Here is an 8,506-nt window from a genome sequence, read left to right as displayed (position 1 = left end):
GACGAGCAGACTTCTTTAGGAGGCACACTCTGTTTATTGTATTATTTCCTTATACAACGCTCAACACACACAGAGGGATATTCGGTCCCCTCACTCGATACCCTAGGGAGGTACAGCCTCCGGACCTGGCGGGACTCTCACGTCTACCGCTAACCTCCTTGATACCTAAGGAGGTACAACCTCCGGACTTGGCGGGACTCACACGTCTACCGCTATCCTAGTCCTCCGGCTAGGACCTAGGGGAGTCTATCTGACCCACCGCTGGCCCGGTGGGTCCTGACCACTGGGTATGCCGAGCCTTAGCCCTTAGAAGGGCTGAAAGGCTGGTCCAGGGTCCTAGCTAGGCTTCAGCCCAGTCTTCTATCTTCGTGCAGGGAGAGAACTCCCCGAGGTCCGTTGGGTCACCCGTCTTATACCCCTTCGTGGCCAGGTAGAACCAATCATACATTCCCACGTGGAACCGTCTGATTGGTTCGCACCAAACCCTGGCCACGATCCGTTTCACCTTGACTGACCCCAACCGTTGTACCCAGGGGTAATGCTGCACTGCCCTGGTTGCAACGCAGGTTACGCAACAGCGCGTAGTTAACACCTCTACACAGGTAACGAGCTGAGATAAGGGGCACTCCCTTTAAGAGTGTGCTCCTAATCTCAGCTCGTTACCTGTATAAAAGACACCTGGGAGCCAGAAATCTTTCCGATTGAGAGGGGGTCAAATACTTATTTCCCTCATTAAAATGCGAATCAATTTATAATTCTGTCTCTCACTGTTCAAATAAACCTACCATTAAAATTATAGACTGATCATTTCCTTGTCAGTGGGCAAACGTACAAAATCAGCAGGGGATCAAATACTTTTTTCCCTCACTGTACGCACAGAGAAACAACGCCTCTGTGTCGAGGCCTTAAATAGAGAGCGAGGGGGGCAGAGAGAGAGAGGAGGGGGTGTAGAGAAATCCGCGAGTCAATGCAAGGCCGTAGCCATGGAGTCAACATTGGGGGGGACCAAATCTACCAGGAGGTCTGGGGTCCCCCCCCCAGAAATAAAATCTAAATTTGAAAACTAATTTCCTGACATTTCCTAAAATATTGAAAAATTTCACTAACACATGGGATGGAATTTTTGTTTTATTTGATACAATAATGTATAATATTGTATTGTATTACATTGCTCTGTTGTTTATTTTTTAACTTTTCTTGTTTCATAGTATGTAATGGCAGAGATTAGGGATTCATAAAGTACAACACAATCATATAAACAGAAATCTACGCATTGTTATATGAAGACAAGTTCGGATTTTGTGGCCAAGGTTTAGCGAAATTGTTGTTTTTATTAACATAGCATAGCAATTATTACTTAACAAAATATTTTTATAGCAATATATTGGGGGGGGGGGGACATTTTGAGCATGTTTGATTATTGGGGGGGGGGGGATATGTCCCCCACCAATATATATTATAATTATTATAACATATTATAATTATTATATATTTTAATTACGGCCTTGTGTCAATGAGAGATTTGGAACTTTGGTGACTGCAGGAAATAATAATAACACGAGGACACGCAGAGAGAGAGAAAGCACACTTATATTCTTGGTTCTGTCGGTAAAGTCACCACCACGTAGAAGAGAAGTGACGTCATACTACTTCCTTCTGTCGCGAGGCAACAGGAAGCTGCCGTGTGCTCGCTTGCACTGAAATCGTTGTGGTTGTGGTGGTGGTTGTGGTGGTCATTGTGGTGATAGTGGTGGTGGTTGTTGTTGTTTACCAAGGTAGAGCCTCGCTCTCTCTCGTAGGGATGTCAGTTGAGTAGCAGCGAGCATGGGAATCGATGTCCAGGTTGGAACTTTACAACGCGGGGCCTAGCCACGCGGGGCCTTGCCTCCTGCCCTCGCCTGATTGCGTTAACTTTAATTATCTCGCTTAAGTTTAATTTGTCTTCACCCGGCTCGCCACTTTGTAACTTTGTTTTATTGTAAATATTCACGCAGTTTTTATTTTCGTTCTTTTGTTAGCAGGCCAAGCCCGCTTGAGCTGCTATACCGCTCTTGTTATCAGAAGCGACCTGCCCACAACAACACAAGGTGAGGCTTTGTCAACGTGTGTGAATGTTTTGACTTAAAAGTTTGGTGACTGCAGGAATTAATATTCTTGGTTCTTTCGGTAAAGTTACGTAGATAGAAAATAAAATAAAAATAACAATAAAAAATAGTAAATAAAGCAAAAAAAACCCACGTTTTGATTGCAACACAAGTGGTCTTTTAAATTTGATTGTATTATCTGTTATTGTTATTTCCTATCTACATAACTTTACCAAAAGAACCAAGAATACGTGTCAATAGAAATAGGTTTTACCCTTTTAACTGGCACAAAAACTGACACCTTTATTCAAGGCGTCATGTTTGCAATAACCACAACACAAGTAGTCAAAATGCAAACAAAAAGACAACTCTGATAATAATATTGGCACTGTCCTTGAAGTTGATTGGTCCACGCCCGAGACGGCTTTTCTTAGAGCCCTTAGTCTCCACTGGTGTTGGACCAGAAGACGCCAAAAGGCGTACAACTCAAAAACAGCGCACTATCAGAGTATTGAGGGCTCGGGGTGAGCATTTACATTATGAGACCTCCTTTGCCAGTAACAAGATATAGAAATAGGTTTTACCCTTTTGTTTGCATTTTGACTGCTTGTGTTGTGGTTATTGCAAACATGATGCCTTGAATAAAGGTGTCAGTTTTTGTGCTAGTTAAAAGGGTAAAACCTATTTCTATATCTTGCTACTGGCAGAGGAGGTCTCATCAAGTACGTGTATCAATGTCTATCGGTCACAGACGATAAACGGAGAGACTCGCAAACTCCAAATATACAGCAGGCGTCTGGGTCGGGATCGAACCCATGACTTCCTGTATACCAGGTGAGGTAGTTAATATCTCACCACGGAGAGAGACACGCAAACTCCAGTTAGCCTCGGCTATGTTTGTTGATCCTCAATTACTTGGTGGAGTGAGGAAGCATTAATGCTGAGCAGATGAAGGTGGCCAGGCATGATTCTGGACATGCCACCGCCTCTTGACCCGTGCCAGTGTGTGACAGTGTCAAGTTTGTGTTTGCAGTAAAGTCTATGCTAAATTATCCTGTTTGATATGTAAACCCGTTTGTCAAGGTGCCTCACTTCTCTCAACCAGCTTAAAAGACGCTGCGAATCTTAGCAGTGTTCATTGTAGCTCTGTCGTCCCGACAGGTCTGTACCTTTCACCTGAAGAAGGCCACTTGTGTTGTGGCCAAAACGTCGTGAGAATTTAATTGTTTTATTTTATTATTTTATTCTCATTCTACGTGACTTTACCAAAAGAACCTAAGAAGATCTATTAACTCTGTTGAACACGGAAGTTATATCAAAACAATAGTTTATTTTTGTTTTCTTCTGGAACTCTTTGTAAGAATGGAAACAGGAGGTGAACACAGCACACACATGCAGCTGAAGTCGGATATGTTCATCCCAGCATTCAAGGACATCTGAGCCTGGATTCACACCTCTAAGTTGCGATTGAACGTTAATTTATGCATTTCTGCATAACACAAATAGTTTTGTTTTCAACACCCTTTGCCGAAATTGTGTACTTAGAGTTTTTGGTGAACATTCATTTTGAAGATACGAGTACTTCCAGGCATGTTTATAACCATTTGCCCTCTCATTGTGTGCCATGACAGCCCGTGTGAGGAATTTGGGACACTTTTTCACTGCATCATGAATATATGAATAAGTATAGACGTGTAAGTCACATGTGACTGTATATATGCATTCCTCTGTGCCTCGATACTGACGTGTAGATGGTGTGTATATCCTTATTTTCTGTCTGCAGCTGACGCTGGTCTGATGGAGCAAAAGCAGTCAGCACAGCAGCTCGGTACGACAAGTCAACAATGCGACCAGCGTGCATACAGCACGGATCGGACTGGAAATTTGACACAGCACCAGAGAACTCACACAGGAGAGAAACCCTTCAAGTGCACTGTGTGTGACAAGGCATTTGCATGGCCATCAGTTCTTGAGACCCACCAGAGAACACACACGGGAGAGAAACCCTTCAAGTGCAGTGTGTGTGGGAAGGCATTTTCACAGTCATCTGCTCTTAAAAGACACCAGCGAACACACACGGGAGAGAAACCCTTCAAGTGCACTGTGTGTGGGAAGGCATTTGCACGGCCATCTGATCTTCAGACCCACCAGAGAACACACACGGGAGTGAAACCCTTCAGGTGCACCTTGTGCGGGAAGGCGTTTGCACATTCATCAGTTGTTCAGACCCACCAGAGAACACACACAGGAGAGAAACCCTTCAAGTGCAGTGTGTGTGGGATGGCGTTTGCACAGTCATCACATCTTAAAGTACACCAGAGAACACACACAGGAGAGAAACCCTTCAGGTGCATTTTGTGCAGTATGGCGTTTGTACATGTGTCACATCTTCAAAGACACGAGAGAACACACACGGGAGAGAAACCCTTCCTGAGCACTCTGTGCGGGATGATGTTTGCACAGTTGCCACATCTTAAAGTACACCAGAGAACTCACACGGGAGAGAAACCCTTCAAGTGCAGTGTGTGGGATGACGTTTGCACAGTCATCACATCTTAAAGTACACCAGAGAACACACACAGGAGAGAAACCCTTCAGGTGCATTCTGTGCAGTATGGCGTTTGTACATGTGTCACATCTTCAAAGACACGAGAGAACACACGGGAGAGAAACCCTTCCGGTGCACTCTGTGCGGGAAGCCGTTTGCAGATTCATCAAATCGTCAAAGACACCAGAGAACATACACGGGAGAGAAACCCTTCAAGTGCAGTGTGTGTGGAAAGGCATTTTCACAATCATCTGTTCTTAAAAAAACACCAGAGAACACACACAAGAGAGAAACCCTTCAGGTGCACTCTGCTGGAAGGCGTTTGCACAGAAACTACATCTTCAAGTACACCAGAGAAGGCACAAGCATCAGAAGATCCACTAGGAGTGCAGTCTGAAATCAGCTTGTGAAAGTGAAAGTGCCGCAATGAGCCAATCCCTCATGAAACAAGAACCAGAGGAAAATCCCAGCTTGGACACTTTTAAAGGTATAAAGGTGAAATATGAAGAGGTGATGGTGAAATGTGAAGAGGTGATGGTGAAGAGCGAAGAAGTGAAGGTAAAATGTGAAGATGATTCAGCTCCAAAATGGGACCTTCACATCGATGGAGGCAATGTGAATCAGGAGGAGAATTCTGACTGTGAGGCAGAGCGAAGCAACTCCCAGCAGTTTGTGGGGGTGTGGGTGGACTTGCTCCTAGACAATACAAAGTTAAGTGGAGACCCGGTAGATGTGTAAGCTTGAGACAGGTTCAACCTGCAGAGCAAGAGCGAGCGGCCAGTCTTTGTGGACCTGTGGGTTGGGGAGATCTCTTGACCAGGAGCGAGAGCCAAGAAGCCCCCAAGCATTCACTATGTTATAATAATTGCTTTTACATGGTGCTTGCTTAATCGCCTCAGCAACTCGGAGTTTTGTGTCGTACCTCGTCTGAAACACTCGAAGAGCATCCCCAAGTTGCAGCTGCCCCTGTGTGGCACAAGGTGGTGGCCCTGCACCGGCCTGCATTTATTATTTTTTTCCGCCTGAGGACGACTGATTGTGTTACGATCAAAACGTCGTGATCTATTATTATTTGTTCTACCTACGTGACTTTACTGAAAGAACCAAAGAGTATGTGAACAAGAGGCTGTCAGTAGGGGGCGATGATTGATGTTTCATCTCAGTTTTGTAATTTGTCGCTAATGTTTAGAATTCGCCAGCATGCAATGGCCTACTCGTTTTGAATGACACTACAATAGTATGTTTTACATCCACTGTTAAGCAGACGGTGCATTTTTTTTTTTCAAATAGCTTCTTAATCAGATGTTATCTGATGCAGTATATTTCACTGCAGTAATTAAATTTTGTTAAAATGCCTGTCAATAATTCAGAATAAACACTTGTCTTATTTTGTGTGTTCATGCATCACTTTATATTTTATAAGGGTCAAACATTGAATAAGTGATGTTAGGACAAAGTGTGTGTGTGTTTTGGAAGTAACCTGTACAGAGAACTCAGGTGGGACCCGTTGTTCTTGTGATACAGGTCAAACTGTATTTTTGTGTTTCAGGAAGCATCTGGAGCAACTCATTGTCTTTGACATAGGAAGCACACTCGGATCATTCATCAGTTACAAGACATACCACCTTAAAGTTACACGTAGAGGAAATACATTCTCTACAACACGAATTATAATTTTGTCTTACGTGTTGACGTAGATTTTGTCGAACTCAGACTAGAAATGCTCCTTGCTGATTAACGTCTGGATGTTCACAACCATGGCTTGAAGCAAGCCCCACTGCTGTTGAGACATTGCCCACCAAAACCGGTCCACAGTTGGCTTGCACTGAAGCAATGCAGTAATTATGGACTCGCACGAAGGCCGTGGGATTTATATTTCGAGTTAAACATTCCTTTGTTTCGTGGAGAGACCGATTAAATTAAAGACGTCTTGTCTGCTGATCTTGTTCATATCTGTGTACATCGATACCCCACATTGCCTGCATGTACACACCACACGCAATTAAATCAATAATAAGAATGACTTCCGGGCATTGCGAAGATCGAGGAATCTCTTTCAATGGAGCGAGTTCAGTGTGTTTGATTCAACATCTCTCTGTCCCTGTCCGTCTGTGTCATCTGTTTGCCTCTGTGTTTCTCTCTGCCTGTGTCTCTCTGTCGTCTCTGTGTTCCTCTTGTCTGTGTCTGTCCGCCTGTCTTGTCTGTGTCTCTCTAGCAGCGTCTATCCAACCGTATTCAACGACTGTCAGTAGCAACACGCGCCCGGTCAACTTCCACGGCCCGCGACTCAAACTTGTTTATCTGTAACTTTCGCACCATACCTAGCCAACCGTGATAATCTATGGGTCTCCGTGTGAGTCTGTGAGTCTCTGTGTGTGTATCTGTGTGAATCTCTGTGTGTGTATCTGTGTGAGTCTCTGTGTGTGTCTCTGTGTGAGTCTCTGTGTGTGTGTCTGTGTGAGTCTCTGTATGTGTATGTGTGAGTCTCTGTGTGTGTGTATCTGTGTGTGTGTATCTGTGTGAGTGTATCTGTGTGAGTCTCTGTGTATCTGTGTGAGTCTCTGTGTGTGTATCTGTGTGAATCTCTGTGTGTATCTGTGAGTCTCTGTGTGTGTATCTGTGTGAGTCTCTGTGTGTGTATCTGTGTGTGTATCTGTGTGTGTATCTGTGTGAGTCTCTGTGTGTGTATCTGTGTGAGTCTCTGTGTGTGTATCTGTGTCAGTCTCTGTGTGTGTATCTGGAACTTATTTCGCACCGTACGTAACCGAACCTGCCCAGGAGGAGCGGCTGGTATCATAAGTCGCTTGCCTTATTGCCTCAGCAACTCGGTGTTTCGTATCGAACCTCATCTCAAACAATGGAAGGGCGCCCCCTAGTGGCAGCTGCCCCTGTGTGGCACAAGGTGGCCCTGCACCGGCCTGCACGTGGACATGAGTCTGTCGGTAGGGGGCGATCATTGACGCGTCATCTCCCTTGTGGAGTTTCTGGATAGTGTTACTGGAATTGCCACAATTTTGACCGTGACACCAACATGCAATGTGCGTTGTGAGTGACACAGTGGTTTGTTTGACATCCGCTGTTAAGCAGACTGCGCATGTTGTGGTGAATGTTACTGGGGTAGCCAGATATGCCTGTCGGATTTGAACCTTGAACCTCTGCAACAAATAGAGAATGCGCTACCATATTCCTGGTTCTTTCGGTAAAGTCACGTAGATAGAAAACAAAAAATAAAAGATAAAAATAATAAATTCACATTTTAATAATTTAAAATAAATTGATGAAAAGATGCCATGGGTCGACTGACTGAGATGACTGGCCAATGCACCACCTGTGCCCCCTACTACACACACACAGTGTACACACACACACATTGTGTACACACACAGTATACACAAACAGTGTACACACAGTGTACACACACACACTGTATACACTGTATGCACAGTGTACACACACAGAGTGGACACACAGTGTACACACACACAGTGTATACAAACTGTACACACAGTGTACACATACAGTGTACACACACAGAGTGGACACAGTGTACACACACACAGTATACACACAGAGTGGACACACAGTGTACACACACAAAGTGTATACAGTGTACACACACAGTGTACACACACAGTGTATACAAACAGTGTACACACACAGTGTACACACACACACTGTATACACAGTGTATGCACAGTGTACACACACAGAGTGGACACACAGTGTACACACACAGTATATACAAACAGTTTACACACATCTTCTTTGGTTCTTTCGGTAAAGTCACGTAGAATGAGAATAAAATAATAAATTGATAAAATAAAATAACACAATAATATTCTCACGACGTTTCGGCCACAACACAAGCGGCCTT

The sequence above is a fragment of the Petromyzon marinus genome, unplaced genomic scaffold (genome assembly GCF_048934315.1).
Source record: "Petromyzon marinus isolate PM22_M1 ecotype Great Lakes invasive population unplaced genomic scaffold, UKy_Petmar_22M1.pri1.0 PM_G_Scaffold_84, whole genome shotgun sequence".
NCBI lineage: Eukaryota > Metazoa > Chordata > Hyperoartia > Petromyzontiformes > Petromyzontidae > Petromyzon > Petromyzon marinus.
This window is presented reverse-complemented; position numbering follows the sequence as displayed.